Genomic DNA, 18,952 nt, shown 5'->3' on the forward strand with positions numbered 1-18,952 from the left:
AGGAGAAGAGATGAATTGCAATTTCAGCCTTTCTCTTAGTCTTAAAGATCTCTGATTTCTCTTTTTTCCATTACAACACCAGCACAACCATTGCAAAAGCAACCAGTCAACACAATCAGCATCAGTAAAGAGGCAAAGGGCCAATGATGAGCAAGAGAAGAAAGAAGCAGATACAACCCCACATGTGCTCTCTTGAATCAGTTGGGAGCTTCTTGATGTTTTTTAGAGGTAGGCAGAAAATGGAGTGGGCATTCCCCACACTACTGGACCCCTACTCTTTTGAAATAGTCTCATGATCACAAAAAGCAGAATACTCATACTTAAATACCAGGCAAAATTTAAGGCTTTATCTTAGCAATTTAAAGAAATTACCAAACTTTATAAAGGAAAATAAAAAACATTCCAAGTAAACACTGTGTAGCTAAAAGCTACATTCTACATTTTCTAATTAATATACAAAGCTTAATTTCTAGAAAGGAATCATTGCCATATTATTTTCTAGAAAACTGTAGATATATATAGAAACAAAACTATGAATTAAGTTAAAGATTCTGAAAAAGAAAATATCCCAAAGTAAAAAAACCCAAGCAAAAATATATGTGGCTCCAAGTGACTTTTGAATTCTTTAATTACAGGAGTCAAGTTTGAACTAAATCCCAGAGTAGGAGACTAAATTACATGTGCCCAGAAGCCTATCTTCAATTATTATAATTTTTTTCTCCATTAAACAAAATCATCCTAATATGCCCAATAGAATATTTATATTAGAGGCTTATATTCTGTTATCTTACATGCCATTAAGATAATTACATCATTCTCAATCTCCACTTTTCTATCTGGATAATGAGGGTTTATAATAGGCCACCTGTCTCTTTAGGAAAGTAATAGGCCATTTGTCTCTTTAGGAATGATGATAAAATTTTCTAATACAAAAATTCTTTGAAAAATCTCAAGAAAACTAGAATTTTTTTTTTCAAATCAACATGGGGGGAAAATCCATTCCCAAGATACTTTTTATTTTCTCTATATCAAACCAAACATTATATAATATTTACCTGCAAAAAGGTTATTTACTTTTTTGTTTGAGTGCCAGGAAGTGAACCCAGAGGCACGTTACCACTGATAAATATTGCCAGCATTTTTTTTTATTGAAGACAGGGTCTTGCTAAGTTGCTGAGACTGTCATTGAACTTGCAATTATCTTGTTTGAGCCTCCGAAGTTGCTGATATTACAGTAGTATACTACCATACTAGGTGTTTATTTTTTAATATAAATGGGGATATCTATATTCTATATAGAAACATTTACTTGATTATATTATTTAGATAAGCATAAATAATTTCTCTCTAAAATTCGTCTAAATTACTTCCATCTTTTTTATTTCTCAGCAACTAGATATATATGAACAATATATTGTCCTTAATTAACTTTCTAATAAATAATACAATATTCAAGAGCCACCATTTGACCCAGCTATTCCCCTTCTCGGTCTATTCCCTAAAGACCTAAAAAGAGCATGCTACAGGGACACTGCTACATCGATGTTCATAGCAGCACAATTCACAATAGCTAGACTGTGGAACCAACCTAGATGCCCTTCAATGGATGAATGGATAAAAAAAATGTGGCATTTATACACAATGGAGTATTACTCTGCATTAAAAAATGACAAAATCATAGAATTTACAGGGAAATGGATGGCATTAGAGCAGATTATGCTAAGTGAAGCTAGCCAATCCCTAAAAAACAAATGCCAAATGTCTTCTTTGATATAAGGAGAGTAACTAAGAACAGAGTAGGGTCGAAGAGCATGAGAAGAAGATTAACATTAAACAGGGATGAGAGGTGGGAGGGAAAGGGAGAGAGAAGGGAAAATGCATGGAAATGGAAGGAGACCCTCAGAGTTATACAAAAGTACATACAAGAGGAAGTGAGGGGAAGGGGAAAAATAATATAAGGGGGACAAACGAATGTCAGTAGAGGGAACAGAGAGAGAAGAGGGGAGGGGAGGGGAGGGGAGGGGGGATAGTAGAGGATAGGAAAGGCAGCAGAATACAACAGACACTAGTATGGCAATATGTAAATCAATGGATGTGTAACTGATGTGATTCTGCAATCTGTATATGGGGTAAAAATGGGAGCTCATAACCCACTTGAATCAAATTGTGAAATATGATATATCAAGAACTATGTAATGTTTTGAACAGCCAACAATAAAAAATTAAAAAAAAAAAAAGAAGTACTAAAGAGTTCCCTAGCCACCTGCCACCCTAAAGTATATCTTCACCCGAAGAGGAAATTTGAACAGAAACAATATGTAAATTGCAAAAGGTTTCTTCTTATTTCTGGAGGCAAGATTTTGTGGTACTGATGGACTCATTTTTTTAAGTTGGCTTTTTCACTGCTGTGACCAAAAGACCTGACAAGAACAATTAGAGCATGAAAAATTTATTTGGGGGCTCACAATTTAAGAGGTCTCAGTCCATTGAAGCTTGACTCCATTTCTTGAGGGTAGAGGTGAGGTTGAACACAATGACAGGAGAGTGTTGTGGAGGGAAATTGCTCAAGATATCACACCAGGAATAGGGGAGTTTAAGAGAGGGGGGGAGGAGGAGAGGGAGAGAGGGAGAGAGAGAGAGAGAGAGAGAGAGAGAGAGAGAGAGAGAGAGAGAGAGATGGTGCCAGCTGGCACTTATTTCACTAGGACAAAATATAAACATCAAAGACATGCCCCAAGGACCCACCTTCTCCAGCCATATCATACCTGCCTATAGTGACCACCCAAGTTCATTCCTATCAGGGAATCAGTGTACTGATTAGGTCAAACCTTGTCACCCAATCATTTCATCTCTAAACTTTCTTGCATTCTCTCTCAATTAGCTTTTTGGGGACTCCAAACATCTAAACCATAATACTGACAAAGTAAATCTATAGAATTCAGAAACCCTCTCCTTTCAGTAAATTGGGAATGTCAACAAGTGAAAAGATCAGTTCACAACTTGTTATGACTGAGGAGGATCAGCAACATCTTCCATTGGAAGTGCATTTTGAAAAACTGGGCAATACGAGGACACAGCACAAGCAAGCCTAGTGTTTACAACTGCACACAACATTCTACCAATTGATTATATTTTGTCTTATAATACTTCCAAATTATTTCCAATCTGTAAAGAGTAGGAATTGTATGATTCTTCAATATTTTTTCTTTCATAAAACCTAGCCCCAAGTTGAGGACTAATGAAATGGGTGAAGGGATAGAAGGAGGCAGAGGAATATGAGGAAAGGAATTTAAAAGACTGTACAACTATACACAAAACTACCACTGAAAAAAAGCCTCTATAACACCCAGGTATCCAAAGATTACTTCAGGAAACCACTGTTTATTCAGAGACTCTACAGGTTGAACAAGCGATATTTTAGAAACATCTAAGACTATAAAAATGCACATGTAGGAAATAGAAACTCTGGTTAAATATTGTTATTGAGAGGTAAACATAGTAGTAGTCACTCAGCATATTGACAGTTAATTACTGCTAGAAGTTTTTGTTAATACATATAAAGTTCCATAAATTTTGAGGGCTCTACCCTAATCTATTTTTGTGTGTGTGTGTTTCAGTCTTGTTATTTTTAGGCTACTATTTTGCAGACTATAAAGTATGTATAGCATTATAGCAGAAATACCTATACTTGGATCTCATCTATCTAAAGTAAAAAATAATGGACAGAAAGCAAATTTATGTTAGAACTCTAATAAAGGAGATATCCTCATTTGCTTTGTTTCTTTTTTCACCATAGCTTTACTGATGAAGCCTTCTGCAAGTCAAGCTAAAATGGACAAAAGGATTTTTATGCCTTCAACTCCCTTCACTGTTTCTGATAATAATCAAAGGTTTCTGTTCCAGTGAGCACAAAGCTCATTGTTATTATGAACACTACAGAGAGTATGTTTATTTGATATAAATTTATATATCTGAGAAATCCCTTCTATAGCATTAGCTATAAATTTTGTGCTAAATATGCTAGTTTTTAATAGTAGTAAACAAAAAGACAAAAAATCTACATATCAAACCATAATATATATATTTTCTAATAATATTCCATTGAGAAATACACAAAGGCACTTCAGAGACTTAAGCACATTTAGTGCCTGCATTTTGATATCTAAACTAACTATTCGCTAATAAAAAAGAAAACAGACATCCTTAGAAAAATGACTGACTCAAGGGCAAGGGCAATGGAAATACAGGATTAATCCATAATATTACATAGTAAGAAAAAAAATAAAAGAAAATATCCTGAAAAATAATATGAATAAGACAAAGAACACAGGAATCAAGGTAAATAAATTTCCACTGGCCAAATGTAGTATGGTATGAGCAACAAAATAATGATAGAAATAGAGTAAAATCCACTGAGTAAAATAAAAATTTATGTTGTATCAGTGTTCTCATTTAACTCTTAAGAATATATTTATTTATTTCTTGATTTCTTCTATCATTTCATCATTCAAATAGTGTATTACTTAGTCTCCATTTGTTACCATAGTTTGTATTTTTTATTTTATCATTGATTTTTAATTTCATTCCATTGTGGCTGGATAGATTGCAAGGTATTATCTATTTTTTTTTTCAATTTACTAATAGTTTCTTTCTGGCATAAGATATGCTCCACCTTAGAGAAGAAGCCATGTGCTGCTGAGGAGAAAATATATTTGCTCATTGATGGATGAAATATTCTATATATCTATGTTAAGTATAAATTATTAATTATATTATTTAGATTTATAGTTTCCTTATTTTGTTTTTTTTTTTTTTGTTTTTTTGGAAGATAAGACATGTCCAGTAGTGGGAGAGGTGTGTTAAAGTCACCCAGTATTATTGTATTGTGGTCTGTTTGTCTCTTGAAATTGAGAAGGGTTTGTTTGATGTACATAGATGCTCCATTGTTTGGGGCATAAATATTTATAATTGTTATGTCCTGCTTATATATACTTCCCTTAAGAAGTATGAAATGTCCTTCTTGTCTCTTCTAATTAACTTTGGTATGAAGTCTACTTTATCTGAGACGAGAATGGAAACCCCTGCTTTTTTATGTAATCCATATGAGTGATATGTTTTATCCCATTCTTTCACCTTAAGCCTATGGATCTTTTTCCATGAGGTGAGTCTCTTGAGGACAGCATATTGTTGGGTTTTACTTTTAGTCCCATCTGTCAATCTATGTCTTTTCATTGATGAGTTTAGGCCATTAACATTCAAAGTTATTATTGAGATATGATTTGTGTTCCCTGTCATTTTATTTATTTTTGGGTTTTGATTTGTTTTAGTTTCTCCTTTTGCTTCCTTTAGTGTAGATCCTCCCTTTGTTGGTTTTCATTTTTTTTTCACTTCATCCTCATGGAATAGTTTTTCAAGGATGCTCTGTTGTGTAGGCTGTCTAGTTTTGAATTCTTTTTATTTTTGTTTATCATGGAAGGTTTCCGTATATATCCAAAGAACTTAAAATTAAAATACTACAATATTTTACCACAGTATTTACCACATCAATGTTTATAGCAGCTCAATTCACAACAGCTAATCTATGAAACCAACTTAGGTGTCTGTCCTTCAATAGATTAATGGATAAAGAAATGTGATATATATATATATATATATATATATATATATATACACACACACACACACACACACACACACACAGTGGAATATTACTCAGCTTTAAAGAAGAGTGAAATTATGTCATTTGCCAGTAAATGGATGGAGTTGGAGAATATCATGCTAGATGAAACAATCCAATCTTAAAAAAAATCAAAGGCTGAATATTTTTCACTAATATGTAGATGCTAGTTCACAATAAGGTGGGGGGCACTAGAGAAGAATAGTGTTACCTTAGATTAGGTAGAGGGAAGTATTGGGAGGGAAGGAGGTGGGATGTGGGGATAGAAATGATAGTAGAATTAAATAGACATTATTACTTTATGTATATACGTGACTGCATAACCAATATGATTCTACAACATGTACACTCAGAAAAAATGAGAAATTACATCCCATCTATATATGATATATTAAAGTGCATAAATGCATTCTACTGTCATGTATAGTTAAAACAAATTTAAAAATTAATTTAAAAACAAAATTTATGTCTATCCTGATATAAATAAATGAATAAAGAGTTAAAAGAACACCTCATTCATCACAGAATTCCAAGGAACACATAGAATAATGAAAAGAGAAACATCACCGTTTGGCAAATATTATGCCAATAATGATTGTAGGCAAAAATTATTACTGGATGCTAAAATTACTGGGTAAAAGTATTATAAGAAATAGGATATTTGCATAGTCTGAAAGTACAGTCATATAGAAAAAAAACACACTCCAAATATTAACTCTATGGTAGAGAAAAGACAGAAAATTAAAAAATGGCAGATATTTAATCAAGTGATCAAAGCAAATATCATCTGTGATGAGACATCTTTAAGAGCACATCACTTCCATGGTATTTATGGAGAACATGAATAGTCTAAATTGAGTCATAAGGATTTTCTTTTCTTTTTTTTTTTTTTTTTAAAGACAAGCCTTGCTATGTTGCACAGGCTGGCCTCCTACTTCTAGACTCAAGCAATCTTCCTGTCTCAGTTTCCAGAATAGTTGGAATTATTAGTGTGGCCACTAAGCTCAGCTCATGAAGAACTTTTAGTCAAACTCAAATTGAGGGACATTCTAAAATATAGCTGTCCAATGCTCTTTTAAAAAAGGACCAAGGTCAAGAAAGACAAAAATTAAGATAGTGTCCCCTAGTGGAGAAAATTAATGTGATAACACAACTTAATGTGTGATTCTGGAACAGGAAAAGGAAGCTAATGGGACAGTTGACAAAAATTGAATAAAATGTATACATAAGTCAATACTATTTTATCAGTGTTAATTTCCTGGTTTTCATCAATTCACTAAGGTTATGAAAGACATTTGGGAAAGCTGGGTGAAAAATAGACCAGTATCCTATTCTTTGTGCTAGTTTTAAAGTCTGAAATTATTACAAAATGAAAAAGTTTAAGTGAAAATGAGCTAGAAATGTATTTTTTAAGTTTAACATTTGAAGTTAGGAATCATACATCTCCTCAGCCTTTCCTTTGTACGCTAAATATGTTTCACTTTGGGCAAGATTCCCAGAACCCATACTATATTTGCAACTCCATTTTTTAAAACTCATTTGTCAGTAGCCCTCCTAATGTATGTTACCAGGAATGTCTAATATACTGATACGGAATTTTTTAAACGTAATTTATGAAATTTAATTTAAATTTTAATCAAATTTGATGTCTTATTTTTTTAAATAGAAGAGCTGTATGTTTATTAGTGAAAATTGCAGTTAAACTTTAAAAACAGATTAAAGCATACAGTTGGATTAATTCAACATGAATTCAAATTAAACTTGAGGATTTCTTTTTACTGAGGTCAAACTATATCTTCCCATCTTATCCTATGCAATTGATTGGTTTAAGCCAACTGTAAAATTATATTTTCCCTTGAATATTCCCGTCCTTTCAATTTTAACTTATATTTTACACTGGTATGGCAAGGTTAGACTAGCCTGATTATTCTGATTATATCTGACTATGATGAATATATTTTTGTTTTCAATTGACAAAAAGAAAAAGTATATATTTGTGTCCTACAATATGACATTTTAATACATGTACACAGTGTGAGATGATGAGGTCAGGCTAACTGGCATATCTGTCATCTTAAATATTTTTTGTTGTTGTTCTGGGAACATTCAAAATTATTTTTACTACTTATTTAAAATATTCATTTAATCTTTGCCAATTATAAATATGCTGCTGTACTTGTAAAACTTAAGAAGTTTTTCTACCTACACTCTGTTAACCATCATCTCTTCATAACCCCTTCGCAGGCTCTGGTAACCAATAGTCTATTCCTTACTTCTTTGAGATGAACCTTTTAATTTCCACATAAGTGAGAAATTGTATTTGTCTTTCTGTGCTTATTTCACTTCATATATTCTGGTTCCATCCATGTTTTTGAAATGACAGCATTTCATTCTCTTTTATGATTAATATTCTTCCATGCATTGCTTTATCTTTTCATTCATCAATGGACCCGCACTGATTTCCTATCTTTGCTACTGTGAAGAGCCCTACAATAAACATGAAGATGTTTCTTTGACAAACTGATTTCAATTTCTTTGTATACATAAAACAGTAGTCGGATTGCTGGATCATAAGTAGTTCAAGAACAGGTAGCACTTGAATAGTAAACAATAATAATAGAGTAATAATAATGATAACAAATATGATATTTGAATCTAACAGGCTCTGTAGTTGTGTGACCCTGGGAAAGTCTCTGAAATTCATTTTTCTCATTTACAAAATGGAAGTAGAATACCAAACTAAATAGGGTTGTTTTAAAGATTAAATAATATACATGTAACAAGCAGTTAGGTTTTTCAGCAATAGTGTTAGGAAAATTGGATATGTGCATCCAAAACAAGTAAGTTGGATCCCTACCTTTGAAACAGACTCCTCCAACAATTGTGAGTTAGGCTTCTCTAAATTATTATCCTAATTAGGCCTCAACCTTTGAACTTTGTGCACTTTAGATCATCTAATTTTGGCAAGAATTTTGCAAATCAGTTCACCAGAATTCCCCCCAATTTGATCACCCTCAATATATCTGCTCAGATTTTGCACTCCCTGTCATCCCTTCTGATCACCTTCCTGCCCAAAGCAAAAGTCTTGTTAAATTGTTTGTTTCAGAATTCCCCTCTGACCCCTGATGTTTCCTCCTAGTAACTTTCTATCCACTTGCTCAGTTGTTTGAATATGAATCCCTACCTTTCAAGATGCATTCACAAATGATCCTAGTTCTATAAAGAGGTCTATCTTCCCCTTTTATAATGGTTCCTTATTAAAAATATGTTTTTTTATTGCTTTACTACTGTCAGGCTCTGGTTTTCTTTGAAATCTTATACTGTATACCAAAATCAAATCAAATGGATCAAACACAAAACATAAAAAATAAAAACACAAAATTCATAAGAAAACAAAGGAAAAACTTCATGATATCCAATCTGATAATGCTTCTTGGACACGTGAGTCCAGAAATGCAAACAAAAAAATAATTAAACTGGACCTCATTAAAATGAAAAACTTGTGCATCAAAGAACATTATTAAGAACAACTCACAGGCGGCGCCGCCCGCCCGGCCGCGGGAGGAGCAGGACTGGGAGGCGGGACGCCGCGGGCAGCAGCTCGGGACCCGACCGAGGAAAAGGCCACTTGGAGGAGGGGGTCGCTGCTTCGTTCTTATTTGCAAAACGGTCCCGCAAGGCCGAGGGAGAAAAGTCTGGTAAACTCGGGCATAAGGAGAGGTCTGTGGCGCCAGATGTCCCTGACTCCGCAATGCTAGTTCCTGGAAAGACCAAAAAGTGTTTGAGGCCTAAGGCCTGACCGTGATAACCCAAGCAACCCCCAGCAACAACCAATCAGCATGAGACAGGGAAGATATCTGGAAGAGAAGATATCTTATCCGGGGGATCCCCCAGACCCCAGCACCCTCAAACCGGAGAATCTGACACCAATCGAGAAATTCTTCAAAGATCCTGGCGCTTAAGGAGGACACAGGCCGTGGCGGCCAGAGCCCCCAACCTGTCCTCCTGCCCCCGAACCCCTTTACCCAGCTCTGCAGAGCGGCATGGACGAGGAACTCCTGTCTCCGCCACCGTCCCAGCCGCCGCCCACGAACACCCAGTAACAACCCTTTTCCCATTCCTACCCCTGCCCCTGACAGTGGTGTAGGTGCAGTGGACTCACGCCCCGAGCGCCACCAAAAGGCTCCACACTCTCGCCTCTCGGGGTGGCAGGACCCTGGACGAGGCGGGATTCAGCCCCTTCACTGACGGCCGTTGGCCACTAGTGATTTGAATAACTGGAGAAAGCAGAATGCTAAGTTCTCGGAAACCCATCAGACCGACCCTCCCGGACAGCGCTGTCTACCCGCAGCCCGCCTGGGACGACCGTGGACAGTGGCTGCGCACCCTCCGCGACCAGGAGAGGGAGCGCAGCCAGACGGAGGGAAGTCGGAGACCCTGGGGATGGCGGCGGCCCGGACCGATCCAGATATAATGAACAGCGCCTTTCCTCTGAGCCGCCCAGACAGGACCATGGGACTGCATACGGCTGAAGGCAGGCACCTTGAAACCTACCCATTTGGCCCTGGTATACAGAGTTCATCAGGGTTAGGAGGAATCTCCAGGCGGCTGTTTAGAGAGGTTACTGGGGGCCTTTAGACAGTCCACCCCCAGAAACAGAGGAAAACGGGCGGAGTAGTGATGCCTTTGTAAAGCAGTGAGCGCCAGACATTAGAAGAAAGTTACAGAAGCTGGACGATTTGGAAGGGGAAACCAGGACTTGCTGGCCACAGCCCAGAAAGTGTACAACAAGCGGGACTGGCCAGAGGACAGACAAGTGAAGGCGACCGGGGAGATGACCAAGTCCTGGTAACAGCAATAAGCGGCAGCGACACCCTCCCCCCACCAGAGGACCGCCAGAGGGTAAGAGGAGCCCTGCGGGAGGAAGGCAGGATCTGCAAAAGAATCAGAGTGTCTATTGCAAGGGAATAGGGCACTGGCTCAAGGACTGTCCCAAAAGGTCTAGGGGCCAAGGAGAGGGGAGGCGCCTTTGCCCTATTCTAAGCATGAACAACCCAGATAGTGACTAGGAGAGTTGGGGTTCGGCTCCCCTCCTCCAACCCAGGGTGACTCTTAAGGTGGAGGGGACTCTGATAGACTTTCTGGTTGGTGGACGCTGGAGCTCAGCATTCCGTCCTGTTGAAACTCCAAGGAAAGTTACCAGGAAAGACATCCTGGGTACAGGGAGCTACTGGAATGAGCCAAATTCATGGACTACCCGAAGGACAGTGGACCTAGGCATGGGCAGGGTATCCCACTCGTTCATGGTAATCCCAGAATGCCCCTACCCCTTGTTGGGAATAGACTTACTTACCAAAATGCCCCATCCAGGTATTAACTCTTGCCCTGGAGGATGAATACTGGCTTCACCAGCAGCTGGTACCCATTAATGAAAACATACATTACTGGCTGCAATCCTACCCTGAGGCTTGGGCAGGGTGGGGGGCTGGCAAAGCACAGGCCTGCAATCTTCATTGAGTTAGAACCTGGCGCAGACCAGTCAGGGTTTGACATTACCCAGTGTCCATGGAAGCCGGAGTGGGGATAACATCCCTCATCCGGTGTCTGTTGGAATTGGGGGTGCTGAGACCCTGGCAGTCGGCCTGGAACACTCCTTTGCTGCCAGTCGGCAAGCCCCAGTCAGATGACTGTCGGCCAGTACAAGACCTGAAGGAAGTAAACAAGAGGGTGATGGACATCCACCCAACTGTCCCCAACCCATACACCCTCCTGAATGCACTTCCACCAGAACGGCAGTGGTACACTGTCCTGGACTTGAAGGATGCTTTTTTCAGCCTGCCCCGGCACCCAAAAGCCAGAAATTGTTTGCCTTTGAGTGGACAGAGGTTGAGAAAGGCATCAGCGGACAACTAATCTGGACCAGACTCCCCCAAGGATTCAAAGACTCTCCAACCATCTTTGATGAGGCGCTGCATGAGGACTTGGTGAGTTCAGAACAGAACACCCTGACTTAACCCTTTTGCAGTATGTTGATGACTTGCTGATTGCCACCAAGACCAGAGAGGAATGCATGCCGGGACTAAGGCCTTACTCAGAGCCTGGGAGGCGTGGGTTATCGTGCTTCAGCTAAAAAATGCCCAAATCTGGAAGCCAGAGGTAACTTACCTGGGCTACTTGATAAAGGAAGGACAGTGGTGGCTCACGCAAGCTAGAAAAGAGACTGTGCTAAGAATTCTGAGGCCCCAGACCCGGCGTCAGGTGAGGGAATTCCTGGGGTCAGCAGGTTTCTATAGATTGTGGGTCCCTAGCTTTGCTGAGCTTGCAAAGCCCCTCTATGAAGCCACTAAGGAAGGGCAACAGTTTCAGTGGACTGAGAAAATGGATCAGTCTTTTAACCAAATTGAGACTGCCTTGCTGTCAGCCCCTGCCCTTGGACTCCCTGATGTCACTAAGCCCTTTCACCTGTACATTGCGGAGCACAAGGGAGTTGCCAAGGGAGTCCTGACCCAGTATCTGGGCCCAGGGAAGAGGCCAGTGGTGTAACTGTCGAAGAGGCTAGATCCTGTGGGGGCCGGATGGCTACCTTGTCTGAGGATGATTGCAGCCACCTCCCTGATGGTGAAAGATGCAGATAAGCTGACATGGGACAAGAACTGTACCTCACTACACCCCACACAGTTCAAGGGGTGCTGAGGCAATCACTGGATCAATGGCTCAGCAACATCAGACTTCCTCCCTTCCAGGGTTTGCTACTTGACCCTTTCAGAATCAATTTCCAGACACCCTCAGCACTCAACCCCTCGACCCTGCTACCGGACCCAGACTTGGAGACACCTCTGCATGATTGCGCAGGAATTTTGGCTCAGGCTCACGGCATTCAGCATTTGAGAGGACCTTAAGGATCAGCCTTTACCTGATGCTGACCTCTTGTTGTCCAGGTGATAAGCCTGGAGCTTATTGACCTCTGTGGTTCACGGATGGAAGCAGCTTTATCTGAGCTGGTCAGTGCAGCGGTAGTGACTGAGACCCAGGTGATCTGGGCTCAGCCTGTACTAGCTGGGACTTCCACCCAGAGAGCCCAGTTAGTGACACTGACCTAAGCATTAACGCTGGGTAAGGACAAGAAGCTGACTGTGTACACTGACAGCCGCTCTGCATTTGCCACTGCCCACATACATGGAGCCATCTGTAAGGAAAGGGGGATCCTGACCGCAGAAGGGAAGGCTATTAAAAACAAAGAAGAAATATTAGCCCTAATTATTGCACTGTGGCTGCCAAAGAAATTAGCCATTGTCCACTGTCCAGGGCATCAGAATCCCAAAGACCCTGTAGCCAGAGGTAAAAACCTGGCTGACAAGACGGACTGGGAAGTTGCCCTTCGCAGGGATCCTGTCTTAGTAACCAACCTTCCAGACCCAGGACCCAGACAGCTACCAGACCTTCCCCAATATACTAAAGAAGACCTGGACTGGATTCATAAATTACCCAAGAATGGTACCGGGTGGCGGAAGACCAAGTCACACTACCTGAAAGAGTGGGAGAACAGCTATTGCTAAAAATGCACCAGACCACTCACATGGGCACTAAAAGATGCAAGACCTGGTAAGACACACCAAAATAAAGATTAAAGATGCACATTCTAAGATTGATCAGATTGTAGCTAGTTGCAAAGCCTGCCAGCTGAGAAATGCAACCCAGCGTGAGGTCAACTCAGGATCGCGACAGAGAGGTGATGAGCCTGGAGCTTATTGGGAAGTGGATTTCACTGAGGTAAAACGAGGAAAATATGATTATAAATATCTGTTAGTTTTTATAGATACTTTTTCGGGATGGGTTGAAGCATTTCCCACCAAGCATGAGACAGCACTGATGGTGGCAAAGAAGCTACTAGAAGACATGCTGCCCAGGTATGGCCTCCCAGTAATGAGAGAGTCAGACAATGGACCAGCTTTCGTTTCCAAGGTAATTCAGAGCTTGGCTAATGTTTTGGGGACCAATTGGAAACTACATTGTGCATATAGACCCTAAAGTTCAGGACATGTAGAGAGGATGAATAGACTCTAAAAGAGACCCTAACTAAATTGTCCATGGAGACTGGCAGTGACTGGGTGGCTCTCCTTCCCTATGCCCTGTGTAGAGTGCAGAATTCTCCGTACAAAATAGGACTTCCCCCTTTTGGAATAGTGCCCCCTTTGATTCCCAATTTACAGTCTGACTGACTTGCTGAATTTGAGGATTACCAGCTTTTGCAATCCCTCAGGGCCCTGCAGCAGGCCCACCAAGATGTGTGGCCACAGCTGAAGGCCCTCTATGAGACTGGACCACCTCTGGAACCTCACCGCTTCAGGCCAGGAGCCTGGGTGTTCCTTGAGAATTGATCATGTCTATGGCAGTGCCTAACATTAAGGATTGTCATTTTCTTGATCAAGAACCTAAGAACGGGGGCTGAGGGTGTGGCTCAGCGGTAGAGCACTCGCCTTATACATGTGAGACCCTGGGTTTGATCCTCAGCACCACGTAAAAATATATGAATAAAATAAAGGTATTGTGTCCAACTACAACTAAAAAATAAATATTAAAAAAAAAGAACCTAAGAACCTATAAAAAAAAAAGAACAACTCACAAAATGGGAGAAAATATTTGTGAATCATATAGCTACAAATGAATTAATATCCAGAATATGTAAAGTATTCTTACAATTCAATAACAAAAAATAAACAATCCAATTGAAAGTGAACAAAGAACTTCAATGAAAGTATCCTCAAATAAGACAAATTTATTACATGAAAAAATGTTCACAGTCACTACCTGTTAGAGAAGTGCGAATCAGAACCACCACAGATATCATTTCTTTTCTATTAGGATAGATACAGTGTGGATCTCAAATGTTGGGCTTGTGTTCTATGATTGCCAGTCTGTGGTAAGGCCTTTAAGAGGTAGGGCCTAAGAGAAGAAAGTCAGGACACTGTGGACATGCCATTGAAGGTATGTTGAAATCCTAGCACCTTTCTCTCTCTCTCTGCATCCTGGCTCCCATGAGGTAAACAGCTTCCTCCTCCACACACGCCCCGCCATGATGTTTTGCCATACCATAAGACCATACCATACCATAAGAAAATTGTAAATTACCAAAGGCAGAAGAGCCAAGCAACCATGGATTGACACTTAAGCCCAAATACTTTTCATCTTTATTTTAGGTATTTTGTCATAGTAATAGAAAACTAAAATAGCTATTATTAAATTATATAAAAATTAAGTGCTGGTGAGGATGTAGAGAAATTTAAACACTTGCACTTTGCTGGTGGGAATATAAAATGCTGCAGTGGTTGTGAGTTTGGCAGTTCTTCCAAAAGTTAAATAGAGAATTATCAGATGATCCAAAAATTCTAGGTATCTACCCAAAAGTACTGAAAGCTGGGGCTCAAACAAATACTTGGTATACCAATGTTTGTTAGCAGTATTATTCACAATAGCCAAAGATTAAAACCTAAATGTCCATTAACAAATAAGCAGATAAACAGTGGCATACACACATTGGGTATTATTCATCCTTAAAAAGTTTAAGCCTTTCTTGGGGATGGGATTGTGGCTTAGCAGTAGATCGCTCGCTTAGCACAGGCGAGACCCGGGTTCGATTCTCAGCACCACATTAAAAAAATAAAGGCATTGGGTTGTGTCTATCTACAAATAAGATTCTCTCTCTCTCTCTCTCTCTCTCTCTCTCTCTCTCTCTCTCTCTCTTTAAAAAAAAAGCTTAAAATTCTGAGAAATTCTACAACATGGATAAACCATGGGCATTATGAAGACTAAGTCAAATAAGCCACATGCAAAAAGACAAATAGTACATAATTGCATTTACATAAGATATATAGAGTAGGCTAATTCAGAGAGACAGACAAGTAGATTAGAGGTTAACATGAGTTGGAGGGGGGAAGAAAATTGTAAATTACTTTCTAATGAGAACAGTTTGGAATGATGAAAAATATCTACAAATAAATAGTGACAATGATTGCACAATGCTGTAAATGTACTGAATGCCATTGAAATTCACACTTAAAAATAGTTAAGTGGTCAGTTTTACATTATATATATATTAACAAAATGAAAATAAAAGCACCCTACTGAATTCTCATAAAATGTACGCATTTAGGGTATGTAGGAGTCAAAATAAATTTTAGGAACAGTTAATAGTATGAACAATGTCACTGTTGTTAAAAAATATGAAAATAAAAAACATGAAATAGTATTAATAAAAATGACAAAACTGGTTTTCTTTGGGTGTTTGTGTAAAAAAAAATTAGTAAGAAAACACATGTTATAGTTTTAATATAAAATGAACTCCAAAGGCTAATGTTCTGAAGGCTTCAGAACTAATCTATGGCCCTACTGAGAGGTGGAAGAAGCATTAGGGTTCAGGGCCTAGTTGGAGGAAGTAGGTCACTGAAGGCATGTCCTTGAAGGGTATATCTTGTCCCTAGCTGCCTCCCCCCAACTCTCTTATTGCTTCCTGGATGCCTTGAGGTAAGTACCTCTGCTCCACCATGTACTCCCCACCGTGATGTTCTGCATCCCCAAAAGCCCAAAGCCCTAGGCAACAGGACCAAATGAACATGATTTTCCAAAGCCATAAGCCAAAATAAATCTTTTCTGCTTTAAGAATTTACATATTTTCCCAGACATTTTGTCCCAGTAATGAAAACCTGACTAATGTAATATATTTAAAGAACAACTCCTCATACAAGTAAGAATAGTTGTATCAGAAAAAAGGCTACATGTAATGGAGGCCCAAAATAACAATAGTTTTTAAAAGTAAATGTTTTTCTTGCACAGAAGAATGGAGGTGAGCAGTGTAAAGACCGTTATGGTATCAAAGACCCAAGGTCCTACCATCTATCTAGGTTTCTCAAGGTCACCTCAAATTTTAAGATAACTGCTACAAAAGCTACAGATATTTATTCAGGGGAAAATGGTGTATTATCCTTTAAGGGCTTTGCCAGAATTCCAATCTTCATTGGCTACTAGTGCCTGCAAAGGAGGCAGAAACATACAATTTTTTTTTTAAATCTCAGCATCCAACAATATGAGGGTTCTGCTACTGAAGGAGAATGGACAATCAGTGGTCTGCCTCAGATACTTAAAATCATGTTTTATCTAAAATTTAAATTTTCATCATTACTATTTGATCAATGTTCTTTTTTTAAAAAAAAATTTGTTAGTTGTAGATGGACACAATGCTTTATTTTGTTTATTTATTTTTATGTGGTGCTGGGGATCAAACCCAGAGCCTCACACATGCTAGGCAAGTGCTTTACCACTGAGCCACAACCCCAAACCTTGAACAATGTTCTTAAAGGTATAAAATTAATTTAAAAAATTCATATATATTAACAAGCCTTTAAGACATATTTTTTTAAAAACACATGGTAAATTCTAAAGAAAGTAACTTTTTAATGAGTATCAAAATTAAAAACATAGTAAGATCAAGTTCTGACAGCAAAGATGAAGCAATAGAATATGTTAATATGTTAATGAGTTTAGTTTACTTTGTATATGGAGGAGGTCAGTGAAGAATGTTCTCAGACATTGTAATTCACAATTTAAGATTTTTATAGAACAATCTGAATATATTTTCTATAGAATAATCTGAATATATTTTCTATATTCCATATAGAAAATTAAAAATGTTGCATAAAACACCTTATTTTTCCTTATATCTTTGTTGAGCTATAATTTCAATAACATAAAATTCATCTGTGGTAAGTATACAATTCAATGATTTTACTTAATTTATAAGTTGTGCAACCAAAATCCCACTTTAGCATATTTCTGCCAACTTAAAAAGATCTCTTGAGCTCATCTGTAGTCTATTTGCATTTCTAGAAAACCACTAACTACTTTCCTTTCTGTCTCTATATTTGCTTTTTTTTCTCATCCTGAACAAAAATCAACTCTAAGTGGATCAAAAACTAATAATATTTGAAATTAGACCAGAACTCTGCACCTACAAGAAGAAAAGGTAGGCCCAAAACTTCAACATATTGTCACAGAAACTTACTTCCTGAACAAGACACCTAAATCACGAGAAATAAAATTTAAAAAATCAATAAATGAGATGGTGTTAAAATAAAAAGCTTACTTACATCCAATGAAACAATCAAGAATGTAAAGAAAGAACCTACAGAATGGGAGAAATCTTTGCCATCTGCATCTCAGAGAGGGCATTAATTTCCAGCATATACAAAAAACTCAAAAGGTTTAACACCAATAAAACAAATAACCAGTCATTAAATGGGCAAAGGAGCTGAACAGAGCCTTTGTAAAAGAAGAAATACAAATTATGAACAAATATATGAAAAAATGTTCAATGTCTCTAGCAATCAGACAAATGCAAATTAAAACTACACTGAGGGCTGGGTTATAGCTCAGCAGTAGAGTGCTCACCTAACATGTGCAGGGTTTCTGGGTTTGATCCTCAGAACCACATAAAAATAAAATAAAGGTATTGTGTCAAACTGTAACTAAACAAACAAACAAACAAATTACGCTGAGATTCCATCTCACTCCAGTCACCATGGAAAATATCGAGAATACCAGCAATAAATGTTGGTGAGGATGTGGGTAAAAGGGAATTCTCATACATTGTTGGTGTGACAGCAAATTGGTGCAACTACTCTGGAAAACAGTATGAACATGCCTCCAAAACCTAGCAATGGAACCACCATATGACCCAATTATTCCACACCTTAGCATGTATCTAAAGGATTTTAAATCAGCATTCTACTGTGACCCAGACACATCAATGTTTACAGCAGCACAATTCACAATAGCAAAGCTATAGAACCAACCCTGATGTCCATAAACAGATGAATGGATAAAAAATTGTGGTATACACAATGGAATATTATTCAGCATTAAAGAAAAATGACTTTAAGATATTTGTTGTTAAATGGATGGAGCTGGAAAATATCATGCTAAGTGAAATAAGCTAATCCCCAAAACTAAAGGTAGAATGTTTTTGCTGATACATAGAAGCTAAAACCACAATAAAGCAGGGGAGGGAAAGAAGAAGTGTTAAGCAGATTAAACAAAGGGAAATAAAAGGAATAGGGGATAGAAATAAGAAAGGCAGAATAAATCTAACATAATTTTTCTATGTACACATATGAAAATACCTAAGTGAGTCCTACCATCATACCTACCCACAAGAATTGACTCCTAATTAAAATAATATATATTACATGTTTTATAATTTTATCAAAATGAATTCTAATGTCA

The sequence above is a fragment of the Marmota monax genome, unplaced genomic scaffold, assembly GCF_021218885.2.
Source record: "Marmota monax isolate L192 unplaced genomic scaffold, Marmota_monax_Labrador192_F-V1.1 WCK01_AAM20220418_F8-fsc00256, whole genome shotgun sequence".
In the NCBI taxonomy this organism is placed as follows: Eukaryota; Metazoa; Chordata; class Mammalia; order Rodentia; family Sciuridae; genus Marmota; species Marmota monax.